This window comes from Heptranchias perlo, chromosome 1 (genome assembly GCF_035084215.1).
Source record: "Heptranchias perlo isolate sHepPer1 chromosome 1, sHepPer1.hap1, whole genome shotgun sequence".
In the NCBI taxonomy this organism is placed as follows: Eukaryota; Metazoa; Chordata; class Chondrichthyes; order Hexanchiformes; family Hexanchidae; genus Heptranchias; species Heptranchias perlo.
In genome coordinates, this window is record NC_090325.1 from 116,690,860 (window position 1) to 116,718,163 (window position 27,304).

At 44.6% G+C, this 27,304-nt stretch overlaps 1 protein-coding gene across 1 annotated transcript in view; it reads left to right on the forward strand.

The window, feature by feature from the left end:
- Positions 1 to 27,304, forward strand: part of mapk10 (mitogen-activated protein kinase 10) — a 130,405-nt gene that overhangs the window by 19,805 nt on the left and 83,296 nt on the right. The gene's annotated exons all lie outside the window — the stretch shown is intronic.

The window sequence follows — 27,304 nt, forward strand, 5'->3', positions numbered from 1 at the left end:
GCCTAAAAGAAAGATGAGGTGCTGTTCCTCGAGCTTATGTTGAGCTTCATTAGAACAGTGTAAGAGGCCGAGGTCAGAGAGGTCAGAGTGGGAATGGGATGGAGAATTAAAATGGCAAATGACTGGAAGGTCAGGGTCACGCTTGCGGACTGAGCGGAGGTGTTCAACAAAGCGATCACCAGACTGCATTTGGTCTCCCCAACGTAGAGGAGACCGCATCGTGAGCAGCGAATACAGTATACTAAATTGAAAGAAGTACAAGTAAACCGCTGTTTAACCTGGAAGGAGTGTTTGGGGCCCTGGACAGTGGGAAGGGAGAAGGTAAAAGGGCAGGTGTTGCATTTCTTGCGCTCACAGGGGAAGGTGCCATGGGGAGGAGAGTGGGTGTTGGGGGTGATGGAAGAGTGGACCAGGGTGTTGAGGAGGGAGCGGTCCCTTCGGAATGCTGAAAGGGGAGGGAAGGGGAGGGGAAGATGCGTTTGGTGGTGGGAACGCGCTGGAGGTGGCAGAAATGGCGGAGGATGGCCAAAGGCTTGGTTAAGGGGGTGGGTTTTAAAATGGATTTTTAACAAGCAGAGGGAGTTGGGGAGGTGGAGGGGTTTAGGGAGGGAATTCCAAAAAATGGGACTTAGACGACTGAAGGCACCAATGGTAGGAAGAAGGGAGGGGGATGCACAACAGGCCAGAGTTAGAGATTCAAAGAGTTTGGGAGAGGATTGCAAGACTTGTGGAGGTTATTCAGATAGGAAAGGACGAGATCATGAAGGGATTTAAAGACAACAATAGGAATTTTAAAATTTGCAACATGGAATAAAGCGAGAGGAGTACAGTGAGGCTTGCCTTTTCTTCACTTTCTCCATTCCCAAACAGAAAAGGTTTGCCAAGCTTTTTAATGAAGACAGTCATCCTTTAACTTTTAATCAAATTGTGTCCTAATAATTATCTAATTCAATGACATTTTACATTATTTGGATTATGTTAACAGAAGTTGTCTATTTATACGGACGCATACAGCCAGAACTGGTGATCATATAAGTGAGCCTCTTTCACAAATGGCTCTGTGGTTTAATGCATCACATGGTGTGAACTGACCTATGCAGCTCTCTGGTTTGTTCTCTGGTCTGTTCTGAATGAGCCAATCTCAGCTGGGATAGTTGTAGCAACATAAAAACTGGCTGCGGTGACTAGGATAGAGAGAAGAGAAATGAACCAGATTTCCTTCTCCTGATTTCTATTCAGTAATCCCTGCTGGAAGTCCGTAAGTTTGAATCCTAAGTGAGGACCAGGATTGGAGTCAGCTGTGATGGCCCTCACTCAATGAATCACTCAATCCCACTGTCCAGGCTCAATCTTGATGGATGGCCACTTGGGTAAGGTAGCAGAAGGTTGCTGCTGCTTATGGAATTGCCCCTTAGAATGACTCATTGGGAGTAATTTTGACTTTGGGTGATGGTATAAAATGGCTGATATTGATCCATGAAGTCAATGGAAAAGAAAATCAAGGGCTAGAAATTTGGCCATGTAGCGCCCATTTTTCAGGTGATATGCGGTCCCAAAATGGCATCCGAAATGAGCACACACACTTCTAACGTGATGTGTGCCGGACGCCATCTTGGTAAAGGGGTTCACGCAGGTGTAGATAACGAACGCCGGCAGCATGTAAATTGGGGAGAATAGGCATTAGATCAGTGTGCAATGCTGATTTAAAGGGACAGATACGATTTTGGAACACAACGCTCCAGCCAACGCACTGTCTTAACCTCGACTAGCTGAACATGTAGACGGCTGGAAGACCCCCCCACCAGCGCTATTTAAAGTGACCATGCAGGATTTACAGGTTAGTTGATGGATTATTGCTTCTTGCTGCTGATGCATTTGTACCTGTTTTCGGAGGTCTATACTTGAATCCTAGGACGAGGGGACATAGCCTAAAAATTAGAGCCAGGACTTGCAGGAGTGAAGTTAGGAAACATTTCTATATGCAAAGGGTGGTAGAAGTTTGGAACCCTTCTGCAAACTGCAGTTGATGCTAGCTCAATTGTTCATTTTAAATCTGAGATTGATAGGTTTCTGTTAACCAAGGATATTAAGGGATATGGAACTAAGGCGGGTATATGGAGTTAAGTCACACATCAACCATGATCTCATTGAATGGTGGAACAGGCGCGAGGGGCTAAATGCCACTGCCACTTGCTGCCTCCTGTTATGCGCCACCTTCTCCTGCAAGAAAGCAAGAAGTGTGTCAGTGAGTGTTCTGCAGGATGTCTGGGTGATGTGCCTGTCATGGTTGAATAGCTGTCAGTGTGTGTGACCTGTGAGTTGTGGGTATGCGGCTTGCAACAGTGGTAATGTGAGAGGGTGAGAGGAAGCATGTGGGTAATGGGGGGGAGGGTGTAGTGCGTGGAGCAGTGGATGCGGCTAGTGACGCAGTTGGTAGGAGACGCCACTTGACAGTTGACCTCACTCATCTTGACCACTCGTGTCAAAGCATTGAACTTCTTCCTGCACTGCATCCATGTTCGTGGTGCAATGCGCCTGACATTGACTTTGTCCCCTACTGTCTCCCATTGCCTCGGGAGGGTATGTCTGGAGGGCCTGTTGCCTTCCTGTAGATATAGGATGCACTTCTTTCTGCCCACCTCTTGCACCAAGGTCTCTAGTGCATCATCAGAGAACCTTGGTGCACACACTCTTGCAGGCCTGGTACAAACTCAGATCAGCAGATTGATGAGGTCTGGCGTGCAGATTGGAGGATGTGGGATTTAGTAGTGCATTTATTCAATGTTTTAACATAACTCAACAGTTTGTAAACATAGGGATGGGGCCTGCTTCTGTGTTAATGTGCGATGTCTGATCTTTGTTCAGACTCCGTGCGGACCCGTATCTTATATTTTGCAAATAAGAGGTGCAGGCTGCCTTTAAGAGGTGCAGGTTACCTTTAAGAGATGTGAGTAACTCATGCGATATCTGCGCCCCCCCCCCCCCCCCCCTTGCTGGTGAGAAGTGCGAATCTGGTGAGAACATCGCAGATAGGCCTGGCTGCTGCGCTACAATCAGGTAAATGATGAGGCAGCACAAATATCACGTGCGGCCTGCATCGGAACCACCGGGCTCGGGTTAATTGGGCACCGCGATGCCCAAGCCCGGATTCGCGGGTTAACTAATTTAACCCTCCTAGAGAGATGTATAAGGGGCGGCTGAATCAATATCGCCCGTTTTACACCATCGCCCAAAGTCACAGATACTCTCTTTGTCTTCCAGAAATCAAGAAAATTGGAGGAGAAAAATTGAAAATCCTAGAGTCCACATAAATACTCAAACCTTTCAATATTTTGTGAACTTTCAACTCATCGCTTTTAATTATATTTTTGTGCATTTCTAGGTTGTCAAAGTGAGAGGTTAATACTAGAAAAATTAACTTTTTTTGGCTGATTTTGCCACCTAAGATCAGTATATGAAGCACTCATAGGTCAGGTAAAGCTTAGACAACTGCAGAGTAAACCTCCCTCTGCTCCATATTTTTTAAACTAATGTTTCTAAACCCTGGAGGATCTATAAGTCAATCCCAAAGGGGCTCCTGAAGCCACCAGACTTCTTTCTGTCTGTCCCTCACTAGATTTTTTTTTTCTATATTTGTTGACTTAATATCATGTTAATTTTTCTTGCTGTACACTAATAAAACATGTTTTCAGTAATGACAAATCTGGTTTCTTTTGGGTATCTGGTGCTGCCTTTTGAAGTTAGGGGATCTTTGGCAGTGTGTCAATAGGGCAAATTCAGCAATCCCGCACTCCTATGGCAGAGCTGCCTTTGAATGAAATGTAAGTCAAAGAATTGGTGCTACATGGTTGTAGCCCTATCTTCGCCCTACAGCCTCTTTGAGCATGGCTCCTGAATACTTTTAAGGGTCCCTGGGAGTGTATGAAAACTCGAAGACCATCGCCCTACTTAACAGTTGCAGGGGCAGTCTGTAAACACCATGTATTGTTCTATATGTATAAATGCGTAGGCTTCAAGGAGCTCCTGAACATTTACCTGACGAAGGAGGAAGCCTCCGAAAGCTTGTGAATTTAAAATAAAATTGCTGGACTATAACTTGGTGTTGTAAAATTGTTTACTACTTAACTCCAACTGTGTACCTTAATCTCCAACCCCAGAAGAGCATGTCCTGCTGCACCAGTGTCAAATTTCCCCCTTCCCAGCCCAGTCATCATAGTAAGATTGTTAGTTCACTGCCAAATTTTTTGACGTGATGAAAAACTATATCAGTACAAGTTATATTAATGCCAATGAATGTACCATTGGTGTTGTGGGCCTATGGAACTGGGCTGAGATTGTTCAAGTTCATTTCATTTAGGAATCTAACAGCAAGAAGAAAAAGACTTTGGCCCTGAAATTCTGTGCGGGTTGTCCCAGTCCCACACTGTAACTCTGGTGGGACACTGATGGAATGGCCAAAAAAGCAGCGTTATGCCACGTCTCTGTCATTTTTTGGGGAGATTCCACTGGTTTCCTGCTAGAGTTAAGGCAAGAGACTGGGACAACTCCATGGAATTTCAAGGCCTTTCCCTTAATAGGGCTATTTTTGACTTTGTGCCATAATGTAAATAGAGAATCGGCAGCCCGTTTTATATCTTCCCCGATTTTCATTTCCATTAAAAACAAGGATTTTCGGCCCCTATATATTTATACCAAGAATAACGCAAATGCCTAGGAGTGAATTTAAGGCTTACAATTTTTATGCTGTTCATTCTTATAGATGACATCATCAAAACTGCTTGATTGAATTACTGCTTTGCAACTCACTGCCAGAACCTATTATTATATGTTTATTTCAATAACCTGGGATCATATCAGTGTTATAAATGGAGTATGTCATAGATGTGATAAATATGGCTGCAGGGAAGGTGGCTAGGCAACTCACCAGTGACAAAGCTGCAAGGGATTTAAGGTCATTCTCACATATGAGTTGTTTCTCATACCTTATTGTGATATTTGTAAATTAATTAGAATATATGCATTCACAGTTCTAGGTTCAGATGCTTCTTCAATTCCCATGGGGATGTTGACAGACGAAGCAAAATTTTTCAAAAAAAGCTTTAAAAGTGAAATATTTAAGGGATCACGCTTACAGGCTAGTTGCTGATTTGTCATTTCAGACTGCTGGTTAACTTCTGGGTGTTTTTTGGCCTGTTTTCTGACTCTGAAAAGTTAAGTTAAATGCTGAGAAGATGATTTTGCTGGTGTTGCACTGTTTTTGTCTGCCTTATAAACAGTTTGACTACAGTCATGCGCAATCTGGTAGGGCTGCCTTTGTGGCTGGAGAGGGAGGGGAGCAGCAAGAAAGACAGGAGAGAGCAGGAGCATCTGCGACAAGTGGGAAGAGAATAGGGCACTGCACAGGGGGTGATATCCACAGTGGGTATTCAGGGAGCACTTCTCCTTCATGAACTTTACTGTGGAGCAATGTGTAAGGCACCTTTGCTTCACAAAGGAGGCTGTCACCATGCTGCAACCACAACTCGAGCCTTGCACGAGGGCATGGACAGCACTGACTGTGGCTGTCAAGGTCACCATGGCCCTTAACGTTTATGCAACAAGTGCCTTCCAGGCTGCAGCAAGTGACATCTCACAGTTTGTAGTCCATCATTGTATCAGGGATGTCACCGAGGTTCTCTACAGCAGGAGGAACACCTACATCTCTTTTCCCACGGACAGAGCAAAGCAGGACGAGAGAGCACCAGGCTTCGCCCACATAGCAGGCTTCCCCTGGGTGCAAGGTGCCATAGACTGCACCCACATTGCTGTGCGTGCTCCCCGTCACCAGCCTGGCATCTTTATTAATTGAAAGGGATTCTACTCCCTCAATGTACAGCTGGTTTGTGACCAAAAACACTGCATCATGCAACTTTGTGCCCGATTTCCTGGCAGCAATCGTGATTCATTAATCCTGTGCCAGCCCTCTGTGCTACCTTTACTCCAGCCAGGGCATTAACTTACAGGCTGGCTACTGGGCTACAAGTCTATACCCTCCAGACGTGACTTAGGACTCCTGTCAGGAACCTGGGCAGAGTTTCAGAGCTGGCCTACGAGAGCCATGCCTTCACCGGAAACACGATCGAATAAACAATCGGCGTGCTCAAGCAATGCCTGCGCTGCCTGGACCATTTCGGTGGTGCTTTGCAGTGCACCCTGAGCGAGTATCCAGATTTGTGGTCGTCTGGTGTATGCAGGTGTACTTACTGTACAAGATCATAAGTGAGGCCCACAATTCCATTCCCTTCATGGGAGGTTTGGGTGCTTGGGGAAATGGGAATGAGCCCCAGAGTACCTAGTTACTTCTCCAAATTCATGTGGAGGCTGAACTTCTTCTGATATGATATTTCCCTGTGTCTTTCCTAGGAGTAGCATGGGTGGACTATTCCATTTGCCCAGGTCAGTAAGTAGGCTAGCTAGTAGAGAAAGCAAATTTCTTTTGAATAGTGTGTTAATTTTCTGCCCAGGTACCAGAAGAGAGTTTCTGATATGTTGATAGGAATTATGTATTTGCATGGGGCTATTCCGGTTGAAAGATAAGCCTCCACTCTAGAGAAATTAAGCTTTTACTCTCAGAGTTGGCCAAATGGCTTGATGTGTTATGGAGTGAGGTAGTGGGTTTAGTCACATATAGTAATACATCAGTGTGTAAGAATGAACAGGTCAAGGAAGATTCGAGCAAGAGCCCATGAAGATATGGTGTACATATAATTTTGATTATGCTGCCTGGCAATGAAACAGTTAAAACTAAAATGCTAGTCCTAGGTAATGTCTTTAAAAGAATTTAGTTAGAATGCTTTGTTGAAATAAGCTGCTCATGGTCGACCAGCCTTATCTTAATCGCTATAGCTCTAGACAATGTCCTGTCTCTTAAAGAAATTAGCCTATTGAGATAATCCACTCATGGCTGATTGGCCTCATCTCCCTCCAGTCTAAACTCATCAAGCTGACCTCTGACAAAACCAATTAACCTTATCTTCCCCAACCTTGTTATGTTAGAAAAGCAACATCACATTTCAAGGCTTCAAATGCAAGGGTCAGGCTTGTACTGATCACAAGACATAAGTACAGGTGATTGTAAGATGCCAGCAGTAGAGGTAAAGCTGCAGAGGAGAATAAAATATCGGTCAGTTTACCACTCTACTCAAGCAGGGAACGCAGTAATACCGTTCTTATAACAATCGCTTGAGCATTATAGTTGTCTTAATTTGTGCTTGGATTTTTTTTTTATTCGTTCATGGGATGTGGGCGTCGCTGGTGAGGCTGGCATTTATTGCCCATCCCTAATTGCCCTTGATTGCCTAATTGATCACCTCAATAAAGAATCCCATCACCACCCAAAAGGTGTCAGGGTCGAATTTATTACAAGTGTGTAGTAATATTTTATGTTCTCCAATCAGTATTCAATGGATGCCTGTTGCCAACAGTTGTCTTGTATTCTAGCAACATTTATTAACAATATAAAAGAAAGAAATAAAGACTGCTACCTCCGCATGTTCGAAAACTGTGTGTAACTTCCACCATTATTATGAATTAACACTATTCGGTTACACTGAAATTAGTATTCCCCACTTATCAAGTTGCTACCGCACACACTATTTTTTAGAACTTCCTCATTATTCATTTAGGAGACAGAACTGCTGTGTCATTAGAAAATGAAAACAGATTGAAAACAAAATTCAGAATGTACTCAAATATATGGTCCCACCAATTTCGACAGCTGTTGTTGACTGCTGAAACTCAGAAACATGGGGAAGTGATGCATAATATATTCTTGAACATAGCATTAAAAATATTTTTCATTTATATGCATCTATAATTTATACAATTCCTTTCAGGGATCGTCCAATTTCTCATATGTGGATGGTTTGGTTGTGTTGTAGTACAGGCTGCTACTTCGGACAGAAAGCTATTATAAGGATGGATGTACATTATAAGTGATAAAAGACCCTCAGTTAACAAGAGTTAACCTGTTCAATACAACCTATTTTGAAATACAGAGATGATGATTTATAGATAACCCCAATGTGGTGTAAAGTGTTTGAATGGTAATAATGGTCTAAAATTCCTGTGCTCTGTTGACACATTGGCACCGTTATCAAGGCAAGGAGGGCAGAGTTTTGAGCAGCACCTGATTAAGCGGGGTCACAATCCCTTGACAATTTCCACTTGAAATAGAGGCAGGCTCTTCTTGAATGAAGATGTTGTTAAACGACCTTCCAGCCCAAAACGGGCACAGGGATCAATCCCTGCTTCAGAATGGGTAAACCCGAGGTGCACCCGATGTTGGGTCTTGGGCCTCATTTATATCATACTGGTGAGCTGCAGACGCCTGCATGGCATCGCCAGGCAGCTTGCCAGCTAAGACCATTTGAATTTTGGACTGCTACGTCACCGGCAGCAGCCCTCAGGTAGGTCTTGGGAGAGGAGGGAGTGACCAGGAGATGGAGGGAGGGCAACGACCAGGAGAGGGGGACGACTGGGAGTGGGGGGTTTGAGGAAGCGATTGGGAGGGGAGGTCGAGGCGGCAATTGGGAGGTTGGGGTGGGGGGGGTGGGTGATGGTGGGCAGCGGCCTGTAGTTTTAACGTGAAGCCAGGTGGAGTACTCCAAATTCAGGTAAGCATTTTCAAAAATGTTTTGGGTGGTAGCCTGCACCGTTCCCTTTATGGACCGCTGGTTAGGTTGCATATCGACCTGGTTTTCCTGAACGCAGCTGGCCCAGTGCCGGCTGCATTCAGGACAAACCAATTTGGTAAAGGGGGCATCAAACAGGCTTTAGGCCTCTTATTTGCACATGCTTATTGATGCTCATACTAATATGTCGGGCAGCACACTTCCGGCTCAAAACGTGCGCGGACATACCATCCACCATATTAGATGCTTTGGCGCCTGTTTTCCGCCTGTAAAACGAGCCCAACATCATCGAATTTCTAGGCCCACGAGTCCTAAAGTCTTAAATTGGGGAATTTGCCTACAATCAAGACATGGAGGCTCCCCTCATTATCATTTATTCATTGGAGGAGGAACAATCCGGTCTGGCCTATATGTGACTCCAGATCCACAGCAATATGGTTGATTCTTAATCGCCCTCTGAAATGGCCCAGCAAGCCACTCAGTTGTACAATCTCGCTACGAAAAGTCATAATAAGAATAAAACCGGACGGACCACCCGGCATCGGACCACGAGGCACCGGACACGACAAAGGCAAACTAAGCCCAGTCGACCCTGCAAAGTTCTCCTCACTAACATCTGGGGACATGCCAAAATTGGGAGAGCTGTCCCACAGACTAGTCAGGCAACAACCTGACATAGCCATACTCACGGAATCATACCTTTCAGTCAATGTCCCAGACTCTTCCATCACCATCCCTGAGTATGTCCTGTCCCACCAGCAGGACAGACCCACCAGAGGTGGCGGTACAGTGATATACAGTCAGGAGGAAGTGGCCCTGGGAGTCTTCAACATTGACTCCAGACCCCATGAGATCTCATGGCATCAGATCAAACATGGGCGAGGAAACTTGCTGCTGATTACCACCTACCGCCCTCCCTCAGCTGATGAATCAGTCCTCCTCCATGTTGAGCACCACTTGGAGGAAGCACTGAGGGGAGCAAGGGCACAGAATGAACACTGGGTGGGGGACTTCGATGTCCATCACCAAAAGTGGCTCGGTAGCACCACTACTAACCGAGCTGGCCGAGTCCTGAAGGACATAGCTGCCAGACTGGGCCTGCGGCAGGTGGTGAGCAAACCAACACGAGGGAAAAACCTACTTGACCTCATCCTCACCAATTTATCTGTCCATGACAGTATTGGTAGGAGTGACCACTGCACAGTCTTTGTGGAGATGAAGTCCCGTCTTCACACTGAGGACACCATCCAATGTGTTGTGTGTCACTACCACCGCGCAAAATGGGATAGATTCAGAACAGATCTAGCAGCTCAAAACTGGGCATCCATGAGGCGCTGTGGGCCATCAGCAGCAGCAGATTTGTATTCCAGCACAATCTGTAACCTCATGGCCCGGCATATTCCTCACTCTACCATTACCAACAAGCCAGGGGATCAACCCTGGTTCAATGAGGAGTGTAGAAGAGCATGCCAGGAGCAGCACCAGGCATACCTAAAAATGAGGTGCCAACCTGGTGAAGATACAACACAGGACTACATGCATGTTCAACAGCGGAAGCAACATGCTATAAACAGAGCTAAGCGATTCCACAGCCAACAGATCAGATCAAAGCTCTGCAGTCCTGCCACATCCAGTCGTGAATGGTGGTGGACAATTAAACAACTAACGGGAGGAGGAGGCTCTGTAAACATCCCCATCCTCAATGATGGCAGAGTCCAGCACGTGAGTGCAAAAGACAAGGCTGAAGCATTTGCAACCATCTTCAGCTAGAAGTGCCAAGTAGATGATTCATCTCGGCCTCCTCCCGATATCCCCACCATGACAAAAGCCAGTCTTCAGCCAATTCGATTCACTCCACGTGATATCAAGAAACAGCTTAGTGCACTGGGTAAAACAAAGTCTATGGGCCCCGAAAACATCCCGGCTGTAGTGCAAAAGAGTTGTGCTCCAGAACTAGCTGCGCCTCGAGCCAAACTATTCCTGTACAGTTACAACACTGGCATCTACCCGACAATGTGGAAAATTGCCAGTTACGTCCTGTCCACAAAAAGCAGGACAAATCCAATCCGGCCAATTACCGTCCCATCAGTCTACTCTCAATCATCAGCAAAGTGATGGAAGGTGTCGTCGACAGTGCTATCAAGTGGCACTTACTCACCAATAACCTGCTCACTGATGCTTAGTTTGGGTTCCGCCAGGACCATTCGGCTCCAGACGTCATTACAGCCTTGGTCCAAACATGGACAAAAGAGCTGAATTCCAGAGGTGAGATGAGAGTAACTGCACTTGACATCAAGGTGGCATTTGACCGAGTGTGGCACCAAGGAGCCCTAGTAAAATTGAAGTCAATGGGAATCGGGGGAAAACCCTCCAGTGGCTGGAATCATACCTAGCACAAAGAAAGATGGTAGTTGTTGTTGGAGGCCAATCATCCCAGCCCCAGGACATTACAGCATGAGTTCCTCAGGACAGTGTCCTAGGCCCAACCATCTTCAGCTGCTTCATCAATGACCTTCCCTCCATCATAAGGTCAGAAATGGGGATGTTCGCAGATGATTGCACAGTGTTCAGTTCCATTCGCAACCCCTCAGGTAATGAAGCAGTCCGTGCCCGCATGCAGCAAGACCTGGACAACATCCAGACTTGGGCTGATAAGTGGCAAGTAACGTTCGCGCCAGACAAGTGCTAGATAATGACCATCTCCAACAAGAGAGAGTCTAACCACCTCCCCTTGACATTCAACGGCATTACCATTACTGAATCCCCCACCATCAACATCCTGGGGGTCACTATTGACCAGAAACTTAACTGGACCAGCCACATAAATACTGTGGCTACAAGAGCAGGTCAGAGGCTGGGTATTCTGCAGTGAGTGACTCACCTCCTGACTCCCCAAAGCCTTTCCATCATCTAAAGACACAAGTCAGGAGTGTGATGGAATACTGTCCACTTGCCTGGATGATTGCAGCTCCAACAACACTCAAGAAGCTTGACACCATCCAGGACAAAGCAGCCCGCTTGATTGGCACCTCATCCACCACCCTAAACATTCACTCCCTTCACTGTGGCTGCAGTGTGTACCATCCACAGGATGCACTACAGCAACTTGCCAAGGCTTCTTCAACAGCAACCCCCAAACCCGTGACCTCTACCACCTAGAAGGACAAGGGTAGCAGGCACATGGGAACAACATCACCTGCACGTTCCCCTCCAAGTCACACACCTTCCCGACTCAGAAATATATCGCTGTTCCTTCATTGTCGCTGGGTCAAAATCCTGGAACTCCATTCCTAACAGCACTGTGGGAGAACCTTCACCACACGACTGCAGCGGTTCAAGAAGGCGGCTCACCACCACCTTCTCAAGGGCAATTAGGGAAGGCAATAAATGCTGGCCTTGCCAGCGATGCCCACATCCCAAGAACGAATAAAAAAAAATAGGGAAGCCAGGCTCATAAGGCAGCATCTCAGATCTAGACTCTACTACAGATACCCAACTACCGAGGTGTATAGCTCCAGAAGATCATTCTTCAATATATCCGTGGAGTTATGTGTCAGGAAGCCTCTGTGTTCTGTGGGACATGTGCAGAAGTATCTGCAGCAACCATTCACTCCAGGATGCTCTGCATTGTCGAGTAGCCTCTCTGATAGTATCGTAAAGGATGGCATTGGACTCTTCCACCATCCTTGCCAACTGACACCCATCTTCAGAGATCCTTTGCAGTGGCTTTATATGATCCTGATGCTCTTCAAGTATTTGTCTTATCATGGCAGGATCTTCAAGATCATCATCCAAATGCTCAACAGCTGGGTTCTGACATCTCCACTCAGATACAGCATACTCATCTAGACTATCTGTATCACCCTGAGTTAACCTATCTGAGTTGGTGAGTGTAAGTAATAGAACTCATGACAGAGTGGACTAACTTCTGCTGGCATTGCCAGTTGTTGAAGGTTCTACCATTGATTCGTTCTCCCTTTCTGTCGCATCTTTGTTGCTTCCGGCTTCTGTGGAGATAAGAAGATAGAGAAATGTAATGAGTTTCCTTTGTGCTACTGTCGGGCTTTCACTGGCTTTAGATGCATGAGTTGAAGTTACCTTTGTGTGGTTTCATGTTGGAATAGAACTGCCACTGCAGTATCATGAGGCTTTCCATGTCCCTCTACATGCTTGCTGCACCTAAAGGCTTGCTTTTCTGGTTGACCACTGATCTGTGCGACTGAAGAACAGTGGAGTTGATTTTTGGGCAGCCGATCGGCAGAGCACGCCGGTAGCCCACCCATTCCGGGGACGAAGAAGTCCGGGCCTCATCTAAATTTAACTGACAAACACCCACCCTGATAGAGCTTGCCAGATTCGGGTCAGCCCAATATCGGGCAGCCTGGCAGGTAAGTCCGGTGGGGGGGGGTATGATCATGATCACAGAGTGGGGGGAGCTCGGGGCTTCAGCGGCCTAGATTAATTTTGTGGGGCTCGGAGGAGTACTCCTGCTCGCCCTGGCCTCACATAAATAATTTCAAACTTACCTTTTCAGGCCCTCTTCAGTTTTAATGTTACTGAAACGGTGACTGCTCGGCGCACCCTCCAACCGGTTCTGTCCTAAAATGGCAATTGGGGTCCTATGTATGTCATAGGAACCGGATTTGAATATTACAAGGGGCCTACCACCCGACATAGGCAGATGTTTCAGCTACCCAATGGCAGCCCCTCTGAAATTGGAAGTGGGCCAATTGTTGGCATTAATGTGGCGGTAAGTCTACCAGCCTCAATTTGAGGCCTTTACTTTTTTTTTATTTGTTCATGGGATGTGGGCGTCGCTGGCGAGGCCAGCATTTATTGCCCATCCCTCATTGCCCTTGAGAAGGTGGTGGTGAGCCACCTTCTTGAACCACTGCAGTCTGTGCGGTGAAGATTCTCCCTCAGTGCTGTTAGGAAGGGAGTTCCAGGATTTTGACTCAGCGATGACGAAGGAACGGCGATATATTTCCAAGTCGGGATGGTGTGTGACTTGGAGGGGAACGTGCAGGTGGTGTTGTTCCCATGTGCCTGCTGCTCTTGTCCTTCTAGGTGGTAGAAGTCGTGGGTTTGGGAGGTGCTGTCGAAGAAGCCTTGGCGAGTTGCTGCAGTGCATCCTGTGGATGGTATGCACTGCAGCCACGGTGCACCAGTGGTGAATGGAGTGAATGTTTAGGGTGCTGGATGGGGTACCAATCAAGTGGGCTGCTTTGTCCTGGATGGTGTCGAGCTTCTTGAGTGTTGTTGGAGCTGCACTCATCCAGGCAAGTGGAGAGTATTCCATCACACTCCTGACTTGTGCCTTGTAAATTGTGGAAAGGCTCCCTTAACGACGATTTCAGCAAGTTAGAATTGACCGCAGTGAATCTGAATCTGATGTTGAAATCCTTCATTGATCCTGGTCTGTACATGATCATCAAATGTTTTTAAGCCTCACATTATTGTAGTAGCCACTGAAGTGGTCACTGATGCTTTGCCCCCATTGATGGCAGTCTGCAGTTTAGCAAATGACCATCACCTGAACATTGGTGAGCATACACACACATGACCTTGCAACACTTTTGAGGCATTGCAGCATCCTTTACTGGAAAGCTGGAGCAGTTAACATTGCAGGCTAAGCCACCACATTGTCCTCTCCAGAGCTTCGAGCTCCTCTGCCCCTTCACAAAGTGATCCATCATCCTTTTTGCTATTTAAATGTCTACATCTATATTTTTGGGACAGAATCTTAAATTGGTTAAATCCAGAAAATAATTTCACACAAAAGTGCAGAGAATGTAGAACGCATGGTTCCAGAAGACCATAAATGCAGAAGCAACTGAGTTATTTAAGAAAGACACTTACACAGGTTGTAGGGGTGTTCAAGTATATAGTCAATTCCCTTTTGAAAGTTACTGTCGAATCTATTTCCACCACGCATTCAGGCAGTGCATTCCAGATCATAACAACAATTTTAATTTCTGAACACTTCACTGTTCTAGCCTCCGTAACGGAATTGTTTCAGCGTACTTGCTTGACTTTACTCGCAAAAGTAATATTTAAGTGGTACTGTCACAAACACAAATGAACAGTGCATTGTAACGTAAATGGTTCTTTAGCATTAGTAATTATTTACTGTGTTACCCTTATTAAATCATGGAACTACTTCTTTATATCCTCCCAGGTTCACACAGCCCTTGCATCAGCATTCGTTCTATCACTTTGCATGCAATCTGCCTGTTTTGTGTTTGAATGCTATGACCCCTCAGGCAGAACAGTCCCTTTTGCTTTTCATAAATTCCATCCATTGAGATGACATATTGCGGTGTGTAAAGCCAGCTTTCTGTGTGCTGTGCTGCGATATTGTTGAAAGCAGTGAATTTCCTCATTGCACAGCTGGATTACTGACTTACTTGGGATTTAAAATAATTGAGTAGCTTGTTCGCTGCGTCACAGTTTGAAAATGGTGATCATTGCAGCTGTGCTTCGATAGGCCTATTTCTGAGAGAGCCAGGTTAATGAATTTCTACCAGACACCCCCAGCAGTAGCAAATTTGGCAAGTCTGCAATGTCAAATTCAATGTGCTGAAGAAGTCTGGAATATTACTTAATTACCATTGTTAACAGGATGGGTATGGTGGTGTAGTGGTTACGTTACTGGACTAGTAATCCAGAGAATGTGAGTGAAAATCCCACCATGGGACTTTGAGAATTTGAATTCAGTTTAAAATAAATCTGGAAATGAAAAGCTGGTATCAGTAAAAGTGACTGAAGCCATCAGATTATCATTAAAAACTCAACTGGTTTACTAATGTCACACCAATGTGACTCTTTTTTTATTCATTCATGGGATGTGGGCATCGCTGGCGAGGCCAGCATTTATTGCCCATCCCTAATTGCCCTCGAGAAGGTGGTGGTGAGCCGCCTTCTTGAACCCCTGCAGTCCGTGTGGTGACGGTTCTCCCACAGTGCTGTTAGGAAGGCAGTTCCAGGATTTTGACCCAGCGACGATGAAGGAACGGCGATATATTTCCAAGTCGGGATGGTGTGTGACTTGGAGGGGAATGTACAGGTGGTGTTGTTCCCATGTACCTGCTGCTCTTGTTCTTCTAGGTGGTAGAGGTCGCAGGTTTGGGAGGTGCTGTTGAAGAAGCCTTGGCAAGTTGCTGCAGTGCATCCTGTGGATGGTACACACTGTAGCCACTGTGCGCCGGTGGTGAAGGGAGTGAATGTTTAGGGTGGTGGATGGGGTGCCAATCAAGCGGGCTGCTTTATCCTGGATGGTGTCGAGCTTCTTGAGTATTGTTGGAGCTGCACTCATCCAAGCAAGTGGAAAGTATTCCATCACACTCCTGACTTGTGCCTTGTAGATGGTGGAAAGGCTTTGGGGAGTCAGGAGGTGAATCACTCGCCACAGAACACCCAGCCTCTGACCTGCTCTTGTAGCCACAGTATTTATATGGCTGGTTCAGTTAAGTTTCTGGTCAATAGTGACCCCCAGGATGTTGATGGTGGGGGATTCGGCGATGGTAATGCCGTTGAATGTCAAGGGGAGGTGGTTAGACTCTCTCTTGTTGGAGATGGTCATTGCCTGGCACTTGTCTGGCGCAAATGTTACTTGCCACTTATCAGCCCAAGCCTGGATGTTGTCCAGGTCTTGCTGCATGCGGGCTCGAACTGCTTCATTATTTGAGGGGTTGCGAATGGAACTGAACACTGTGCAATCATCAGCGAACATCCCCATTTCTGACCTTATGATGGAGGGAAGGGCATTGATGAAGCAGCTGAAGATGGTTGGGTCTAGGACACTGCCCTGAAGAACTCCTGCAGCAATGCCCTGGGGCTGAGATGATTGGCCTCCAACAACCACTACCATCTTCCTTTGTGCGAGGTATGACTCCAGCCACTGGATAGTTTTCCCCGTGATTCCCATTGACTTCAATTTTACTAGGGCTCCTTGGTGCCACACTCGGTCAAATGCTGCCTTGATGTCAAGTTCAGTCACTCTCACCTCACCTCTGGAATTCAGCTCTTTTATCCATGTTAACTGCTCCCTAGCAAGGCACTTAGTTGTATCAAGAAAGAATAACAAGACTGCAGCATTTCAAGAAGGCTGCAATAAATGGCAGCCTTGCCAGCAATGCCCACATCCCGAGAATGAATTTTTAAAAAATTAACTGTGAAGAAAATATGGACTTTAGAATTCATTACAGTAGCAATTTATTGCTGTAATTAATTTAGATTTCTATCCCACTGTGATACTTTTACACCACAAAATAACAAAGTACTTTGAATCTACAAATGTCGATCTCTCAACGTGAATTAAAAATATGGAGCTGTTTGTAGTGGATTGCTGTAAACAAAAGAATGCACACTAATCTTTCTGTCCTTGAAAATAAAATCCATTGAATTTTTCCACAAATGCAATAATGGGCCAGAATTTGCTGAAGCAGGCATCTCGTGGAGTGCCCTGTTAGACTTTTTCTGCATCATTTCAACTCAAAAATGCTTTGCTCTGTAAGTTGCTGGAAGTGTGAGCTGATAATGGGCAACAGGGCAAAGGGGCATCAGTGAACAACCGGTCCAACAGTGTATCTCCTTAACCAATGAGATTTAAGGATTGAGAAATAAACAGACTGAGAAGGAGGGTGAATTAGAGTGGGCGAATTCAATGCCAAATCAAGTACAGAAAGAGAAATAAAGAGAGGGAATGAAAGATTGTATTAAGAAAGAGAGAGAGAAAAAAAAAAGACAGAAAGGAAAAGTGAGAAAAAAATGTAAAAATCTAAAATTTGACATTTTTAAAATTTCCAACAATAATTCACTAGCTGAAGGAATGAGGTTAAATTGTTCAGTTTCTGAGCCAGGGAGGTTGATTGGCAATCATTAACAATTATCACATTGTTAAAAAGGGTACTTACACTATTAATTACTAGACGTAACTTTCTGTGGTCCGATAGACGCATGAGGGAGAGAATTGTAAACAATTTTACAACACCAAGTTATAGTCCAGCAATTTTATTTTAAATTCACAAATAGAAGGATATGTTGATAGGATTAGATGAAGTAGGATGGGAGGAGGCTCGTGTGGAGCATAAACACCGGCATAGACCAGTTGGGCCAAATTGTCTGTGCTGTACGTTCTATGTAATTTCTATATATGGTTTCACCTTCACAGGATCCAACTGGCTCTTGAATGATTCCACAGTTTTTGACTCCACTACCCTACCTAGAAGACTATTCTATTTAGTCACTTATGACTCCTTGTCCTGCAGTTGTAGGCTAAATGAAATAGTTCTCCAGTCTAGCCATTTCTATTCCGCTTATTTTATTATATACCTTTTTAAAGCCCTGTACTTTTGCCTTGTGCTTCGGTGAGCAGAGCTGAACATTGTACTCAAGGTGCAGCCTCACCAGAACACAATATAACTTCAACATGACAGCTTCGGACTTATAGACCTTGCAAAACCAGTCCATTCAGGCAGTTTTTCAGGGTTGATGGCATTAACTGAAGGCAAACAGGGTGGTTTGGTACCTTATTGGAATCACACCCTCCAGGCCATGGTACCACCCACCCTGCTGCATGTAAATGAAGGTGGGTGGGCATCTTTAATGTCTCCCCATGATTTCCTTTTGTTATCATTTCTAAACCACCCACCAGTAACACATAACTGCATAACAGCCAGTATGTGGAAGAGGGTAGTGTCCTGTTAACTGTGGTGGTACTGTAAGCTGGAGCTATATTTGCTGAGGTTCTTACAGCTCTATCAGATTTCATCAGGGCAGTGATCCTGGATTTTTTGTTCTGCAACATGTCTGAAAATTCTCCTGATAGTTAAAGTGAGTACCGGAAAATTTGAAGTTTGGGGGAAATAGCTTACTCAATGGCAATTGCTGTCTTTCTGCATTTTGAAGAAGAAGATGAGGATGTGGCAGAGGTTGGAATGAAGGAAATAAGAGTGAAGCATCACCAAATATGGTTGCATCCAACCTGTAGATACCCTCACCACAGGATTTACCGATCGCACAGGTCTCAGCTAGATTTCACAGCCCATCAATGTATCAGAAGGATATGCTTCCCCTGGGATGTTACTTAAGAATTATGACAGATATTGGCAGAAGAGTTGCAGCTCGTATCAAAGAGTGTAGCATTATCTGTGGCTGTGAAAATGACCACTGCATGATTTTTTTTAAATGATTGTTTCTTTCCAGGCAGTCACATGTCATCTGTATCACATCAGTCAAGCAGCAGTGCACTACTACATAAAGAGGTTGACTGATGCTCTTTTCAGACAGGCATCACAATTTATTCATTTCTCCATGAAACCTGCAAAACAAAAAGAGAGCGAGCTATTCAATTCTGTAGACTAGTGGGTTCCCACGGGTGCCGAGTGCAATTGACAACATGCATGTAGCCTTGTAGGTCCCCAGTGGCAGCCACTCTCAATTTTGTTAATAGTAAGGCTTTCATACGATGAATGTCCAGCGAATGTCTGATACAAATCATATGATCTTGCAGGTCTATGCCTGCTGCCCAGGTGGCTGTCATGACTCCTTTTATTCTTCACCAATCCACCACACCAGCTTTGATGACTCAAACCTGCGTGTTGAGGTGATTGGTGATCAAGGATATCCCATGCAGTCATGGCTGATGACTCATGTAAGTCATCTGTACTCAGTGGGTCACAACAGATATAATGAGGAACAGCAACATTTGTGATAGAGCAGATGATTGGAAAACTGAAGTCACGTTTCAGGTGCTTGGACAAATCTGGTGGAGCCCTCCAACGCCAGGGTCATGAAGAAATTGCACAGGCAGGTGAAGAGGTGATTCCAGATACCAATCCGTTTGCAGCCTGAGAAAGGAGCCAAGAGCAGTCATGTCTCCAATCTCTGGGGAGTCACAGGTGGCACCTCCTCTTTCCCTCCCCACTCCTTCTGCTCACTGGTGTTTGATGCATCACCCTGTCTCTGTCTCTTTAATTATATCTGAGTGTGTGTATCTTGATTGGTGCTTCAGAAAGTAAGGTGCCATGATGGAGTTGGTGAGTCAGTCGGGGTGGTCACTGTGGATGTGCCAGATTCCTTCTGAGAGTAAATCACCTTCTATATATGCAGTACCTGGGCAAGGTACTAAAGGAATATTTTTAGGAGAGTAGACGCTCACATGTGATTTAGAAGAAGTAACTAAGCAATGATAGGAGACATTAGAATTGAGGTGAATGTCTGTCTGTAGATGATCCCTTCCATTACCAACCTATTTCTGGCCGGTCTCCTCCAACTTCTCAATCTCCCAACGCTTCACCGCTGTGTCTGCCGAGCACAGTAAGTGGTCTTAATGCAGTTGTTCATCCATCCTTATGCAAATATTCCATGTTGAGAATACTTTCAGGTGCAGGCTATGCATCAATCATTTTCTTTTAGGTTTAACACTACCATCCTTGGCCTCATGCACTGGGATAAGGCACAGTGGAATGGTGGAAAGGAGTTATGATTATTTGGTCGGGGGGCAGCATGTGGTGCCTTGTGGATATTCATTCATTTCTTCACATACACTGGGAGGGCACGGTAGGTATGAAAGTGATTCACTCTTCTAGCAATTTTTCATGATGTGCATGAGTACTTGTGACTTCACTTACCTTGGCCAACTTTGTGAGGTCATTAAACTATTTCCAGCACTGAGTTGGACGGTTGAAGTGGCATTGACTGCCTCCACTGCCCTGTTCTGGGGCTTCTGCCATGTGCGCAGAAGAAATGGTCTCTCTTTGCCCTTTTCTGTGCCAGTAGAACCTTCACAGAGCTTTTGAAAATCCAAGGGCTTTTGTCTCAACTGATGGCCATGATGCATCTCATCCTTCTGCTAATTCAGACCTCAGTTGGCTCTCTTTCTCTGTATTCCTCAATTTTAAGTGCTTCTGGTCTTACAAATGCTGCAACAAAAATTCATTATCCTCTTTCCTGGTGTCAGTAAGCCACTCAGGAGCAGGAAAATCACTGAAAACCTACCTGTGTACCACATGAGGCCCCTCCAGGAAAATGCTGTGGGTGTCCAGTGGTATCATGGAAGTCTTGCCCTGCCATGTATCTAGTGGACAGAGGAAAATCCAGCCCATACTCTACTGATTTTGCAACATAGTTCAGCAGTTCTGTTGATTCACTATCACCTGTTTTATACTCAGTGATAAAAGCTAAAATTACCCATGGTAAGTGTTGTGTCTACTATAATTCCCAGATATCTTTAAGCCTTTCTCTAAGAGGTAAAGGAACAAGACATCAGATGCTCAGCATAAAGCTACTTTTGTCTGAATCTAGTTTTTAAAAATCATTCTGGAGGTGTGGGTGTTGCTGGCATTTATTGTCCATCCCTAGTTGCCCTGCAACCGCTGTATTGGTTTTGGTACAACTGAATGGCTCGCTAGGCCACTTCAGAGGGCAGTTAAGAGTCAACCATATTGGTGTGGGACTGGAGTTGCATATAGCTGGTAAGGACGACAGGTTTCCTTCTCTAAAAGGCATTAGTGAACCAGTTGGGTTTTTACATGATCTGACAGCTTCATTTTATTGATACCAGCATTTAATTTCCAGATTTTTAAAACTGAATTCGAATTCTCAAACTGCTATGGTGGGATTTGAACTTGCGTTCTCTGGATTGTTAGTCCAGGTCTTTGGTTTACTAGTTCAGTAACATAACTAATACACTATCTACCCTGTCAACACACATTTTTTTAAAAGGTCACAAAATGTTTGCTTCCAGTAATATTTGGAAAATGGGGATTGAAACAGAAATGAATTGCTAACAACTGGATAATTAGTACTGAGGGTTTAGTTACCTTCAGCACTAGTTTAGAAATATTGAACAAAAACTACCCATTTTTTTGGATAAAACCTAAAATTTCAAAAATGGAAGCTAATGATATTGGACTAAAACATAAATAATTTGGTTATCAATTCTAAAATATATGATTGCAGTAGATATAACGAGACAAATAAAATATTGAAAGATTTTCTGTAGTAATTTATTTACACAAAACTATCAATAGATTTTTGATATGGTAAAAATATTACTTTGGGATAACTTCAATTAAATATGAAATAAAATGCATTTTAATGTAGAATGATATGGCTTGTGTAAATCTAAGATTTTGTTGATGCTGTTCTCTGTGCTTGTCCTAACCTAGATACATCGGGGGTAATTTTAACCCCCAAGAACGGGTGGGTTGGGGGCGGGTGGGCAGCAAAAATGGTTGATACTTGGAGTGGAACCGTATCCCGGCTCCAACCCGCCCACTTCCAGGTTTAACTCAGGGGCGTTAAAATGCATGCACACAACAGAAGCCCAGAAATCCTGTCCCCACTTAAAGCCGGTGGGCAGATACTTAAAGGGGCAATGTACCTCATTGCAATAGTTGAGACACTTAATTTTTTGTGTATTAGAAATGTAAAACAAATTTAACCTCACCTGTTCAGATTTCCCATCGCTTCCAATTTCATGTCAGGTGAAAGCAGGTGGGAAGTCCGTATCCATGAGGAGAGTGCCTTTATTGCACTGCTTGTTGGCCTGGAGGAGCAGGAGTGCTTCATCCAGGCCCAACAAGTTCACCTGGCGTGATCGGACTCCGTGATCGGCCGAAACCCCCCCCCCCCCCCAACCCCATGCTGGACACCCCCCCCCTCCAACCTGTGCTGGACACCCCTCCACCTGATGCTGGACACCACCCCCCCAACCCCGTGCTGGACACCCCTCCCCCTGATGCTGGACACCCCCCCCCCCCCCCCCCCCCCGATGCTGGACATCCTCCACACCGATGCTGGACCCCAGTGACTTATCTACTTTAAGCATAGCCAGCCCCTCTAGTAGCTCCTTTTTATCAATTTTCACCCCATCCCCTTTTACGACCTCCCCTTTCACTACAACTTTGGCAGCATCTTCTTCCTTCAAAATTTATTCTATCATATTATAGTCAATCTTCCTAGGGACTACGAACTAGGGTCCTAAATCTAAACAAAGGAAACTACGAAGATATGAGGAGTGAGTTGTCTATTATAGATTGCGAAGCTTCATTAAAAGGCATGATGGTGGATAGGCAATGGCTAACATTTAAGGAACAAATGCATGAATTGCAACAATTATACATTCCTTTCTGGCACAAAAACACAAAAGGAAAAGCAGCCCAAGCATGGCTAACAAAAGAAATTAAGGATAGTATTAGATCCAAAGAGGAGTCATATAAAGTTGCCAGAAAAAATAGCAAGCCTGAGGAATGGGAGCAGTGTAGAATTCAGCAAAAAAGGACCAAGAGATTGATTAAGAGGGGAGAAATAGAGTATGAGAGTAAACTTGCAAGGAACATAAAAGCGGACTGTAAAAGCTTCTACAAGTATGTAAAAAGAAAAAGATTAGTGAAGACAAATGTAGGTCCCTTACAGGCAGAAATGAGAGAATTTATAATGGGGAACAAGGAAATGGCAGAGCAATTAAACAAATACTTTGGTTCTGTCTTCATGGAAGAGGACACAAGTAACTTCCCAGAAATGCTAGGGAACCAAGGGACTAGTGAGAAGGAGGAATTAAAGGAAATTAGTATTAGTAAAAAAATAGTGCTGGAGAAATTAATGGGACTGAAAGCCGATAAATCTCCAGGGCCTGATAATCTGCATCTCAGTGTACTAAAAGAGGTAGCCATGGAAATAATGGATGCATTAGTTGTCATCTTCCAAAATTCGATAGATTATGGAACAGTTCCTGCAGATTGGAGGGTGGCAAATGTAACCCCACTATTTAAAAAAGGAGGGAGAGAGAAAACAGGGAACTACAGACCGGTTAGCCTAACATCAGTAGTAGGGAAAATGCTAGAGTCTATTATAAAGGATGTGATAACAGGACACTTAGAAAATATCAATGGGATTAGACAAAGTCAACATGGATTTATGAAAGGGAAATCATGTTTGACAAACCTACTGGAGTTTTTTGAGGATGTAACTGGTAGAATAGATAAGGGAGAATGAGTGGATGTGGTTTATTTGGATTTTCAGAAGGCCTTTGGTAAAGTGCCACTTAAGAGGTTAGTGTACAAAATTAAAGCACATGGGATAGGGGGTAATATACTGGCATGGATTGAAAATTGGTTAACAGACAGGAAACAGAGTAGGAATAAATGTGTCTTTTTTGGGGTGGCAGGCGGTGCCTAGTGGGGTACAGCAGGGATCAGTGCTTGGGCCCCAGCTATTCACAAAATATATCACTGATTTGGATTAGGGGACCAAATGTAATATTTCCAAGTTTGCTGATGACACAAAACTAGGTGGGATCGTGAGTTGTGAGGAGGATGCAAAGAGGCTTCAAGGCGATTTAGACAAGTTGAGTGAGTGGGCAAATACATGGCAGATGAAGTATAACGTGGATAAATGTGAAGTTATCCACTTCGGAAGGACAAACAGAAATGCAGAGTATTTTTTAAATGGCGATAGATTGGGAAATGTTGATGTACAAAGAGACCTGAGTGTCCTTGTACACTAGTCACTGAAAGCAAACATGCAGGTGCAGCAAGCAGTTAGGAAGGCAAATGGTATGTTGGCCTTCATTACAAGAGGATTTGAGTACAGGAGCAAGGATGTCTTACTGCAGTTATACAGGGCCTTGGTGAGACCACACCTGGAGTATTGTGTGCAGTTTTGGTCTCCTTACCTAAGAAATGATATACTTGCCATAGAGGGAGTGCAGCGAAGGTTCATCTGACTGATTTGTGGGATGGCAGGACTGTTGTATGAGGAGAGATTGGGTCGACTCGGCCTGTATTCACTCGAGTTTAGAAGAATGAGAGGGGATCTCATTGAAATGTATAAAATTCTGACGGGGCTAGACAGACTGGATGCAGGGAAGATGTTTCCTCGGGTTGGGAGATCCAGAACGAGGGGTCACAGTCTCAGGATATGGGGTAGGACATTTAGGACTGAGATGAGGAGAAATTTCTTCACTCAGAGGGTGGCGAACCTGTGGAATTCTCTACCACAGAAGGCTGTGGAGACCAAATCGCTGAATATATTTAAGAAGGAGATAGATAGATTTCTAGACACAAAAGGCAACAAGGGGTGTGGGGAGAGAGCGGGGATATGGTATTGAGATAGAGGATCAGCCATGATCATATTGAATGGCGGACCAGGCTTGAAGGGCCGAATGGCCTACTCCTGCTCCTAGTTTCTATATTTCTATGTTGGCAAAGACAGATGCAAAGTACTCATTTAGGACCTCAGCCATGCCCTCTGTCTCTATGTGTAGATCTCCTTTTTGGTCTCCAAGCGGCCCCACCCCTCCTCTTACTAACTGTTAACTATTTATATGCCTATAGATACACATTTCCCTCACATATATGTACTAGACAACCATACAACACAGACACATTTCCCCTCTTGAGCACTTCCTCCCAGTAGCATCGTACATAACCCTGGGGAGAGTGGAAACTGGCCAAACATAATTTAAAAGACCTTTCTCTCCCATCATCAGCTGCCAGTCTCTGACACCAGACCTACAATGTTGCAAGAAACTTCTGTCACAAGAATGATGTCCGTGCACATAGTAGACTAAACTAGTAGATGTTTCTTCTGTGCATCTACATGTACATGTATTCGTACATTTGCACTTTGGCCTCCAACTTGCTGCACATTAATGGAAGAATAATGGAAATGAACAAAGGTTTTTGGTTTTGCACATGGCTCTGACCTTGTAATATTCAGCATTCACCAGTATAAGAAAATGATTCATTGAGGTTTACTGATATATGTTATGCCTGTAGTTCTAAAGTTGCTCAAGGCAGTCTTTATTCAAAAGTTCAAAAGGCTATCACAAAGATAGGCAGTCTTTATTTCCTTTGTTCTGGTTTGGTCAGGTTTAGTCAGCCATGGTTTCTCCTCAGAGATAAATGTTTAATAGATTTTTTGTAACCCTTTAAGGACTGGGGGCCGTTTCCAAAATGTTATTCTTGAAAAGCAGAGGATGAAACATATTATTAAATGAAAACAGAGCAGATACATGTAGAAAATATTACTTAGTATCCTGGGGGTGGGAGGGAATGCTAAACTAGAATTTCGTGTTATCTTCTGATACTTGCACAAGGGCAGCAAGGGAAATCAGAATTCAATAAGAAAATTGAAAAGCAAAGGAAAGCATAAATGAATGTTTGTCGTGTTTGATAATGATTAACACTGTTCTCATTATATGTCTCAAAAATCATCAGATCTAAGGTGATGTGATAATTTTTCACATTCAAAATCCCAGTTTTTACACAGGTGATGAAGGTAGGGAGAAATATCTTGTTAGACTAAGAACATCTGTTTATTTCCTAGTTTTTACCTCTGTAATACAGAGGGAAAAAGACCTGAGGTATTTTTTTCTTCAAAATGTGTTTTGCAACTTGGTAATCTTCCAACACATTTCTTCTGAGTAGAAAAGTAATACTATACCTCCCAAAGAATAAAGTGGCAATGAGAAACATTAATTATGTTGTGTTGGTATATGACACTGGAAGACTATAGGGAATATGGTACATTTTATTATGATGTAGGTATTTCTCATTTCCCCATCTCCATCGTCACTGAGTTCTCAGTCAGTGCACTGAGTCTTGCTGTGTACTCCAATCAAATCTTTATCTCAGCTCATGGACTTGAGAGCCCAACCTTTGTTGTCAATGGAGGATGAGAAAGAATCAGAATCTGCAGCTATCCTCGTTCTGCATCAAGACCAGTCACCAAACAAAGATACATTCTTAAGGATGGTCTCAGCAGTACTGGAACAGATATTTTATTGCCCTGACTTGCCAGAATTGAGATTGTAGCGGGCACACCTGGACCATTATCACAGGGGCGGGATGGACCCAGACATAAGAGCTGCCTTCTACTTTGAATAGGCTACAGGTGCAGGAAAAACTTGGCTTGTCTGGGAGCAGCTTTTAAAATCCTGCCAGCTTGCCATATATGGGACAGTTAGTGGGGAAGGAGGGGGCGGTGGGTAGAGAAAAGTCAACTAATTATTCAAAATGGAGCAATGGAGACATGTGGGTAACACTACTCCCTTTGATACCGAAGAATTGGAGGTCCCATTGCAGGAGGTGCCACAAAGGAGGGTGGCCCTATTTGGTGCTGAAGGCCACCCTCCAGTAAAGGCACAGATGCCAGCTGAATGGAAGGAGGTTACAAACTGAGTCCATGCAGACTCCCAGGTCCCTTGTACCTGACTGCAAATGAAGAAGAGATGTTCTGGTATGGGGACTAAGGTAAAGGTAAGTGTGCTTCTCACGTTTGCATATGTTTCTTGTGGGGCATAGCTCAACAGCCAGCCAGTCAGGGAAGGCTGCTAATTCTGGAAAAGGCTGCCCACCTTGGGACATGTGCCGAGGGCCACATGCAAAACATCCCATTTATAGAGGAAAAATTCTGCAACGTTTTTTACTATGTTCTGGAGCACAGCGGGGTGACCATCACCCGCATCAGCCAGAGCAGGCCAGTATGTCTCCTCTCACTCAGTGTACCAGCCTGCTGCTGTTCTGCCAGGCTAGGGATAAGGAGATTCCTGGCCTGGGAGTCCCTTCCTCTAGCCACTCTCCCCTGACGTAGGTTCCACCCTAAACTGGCAGGGAAGGCTGAGG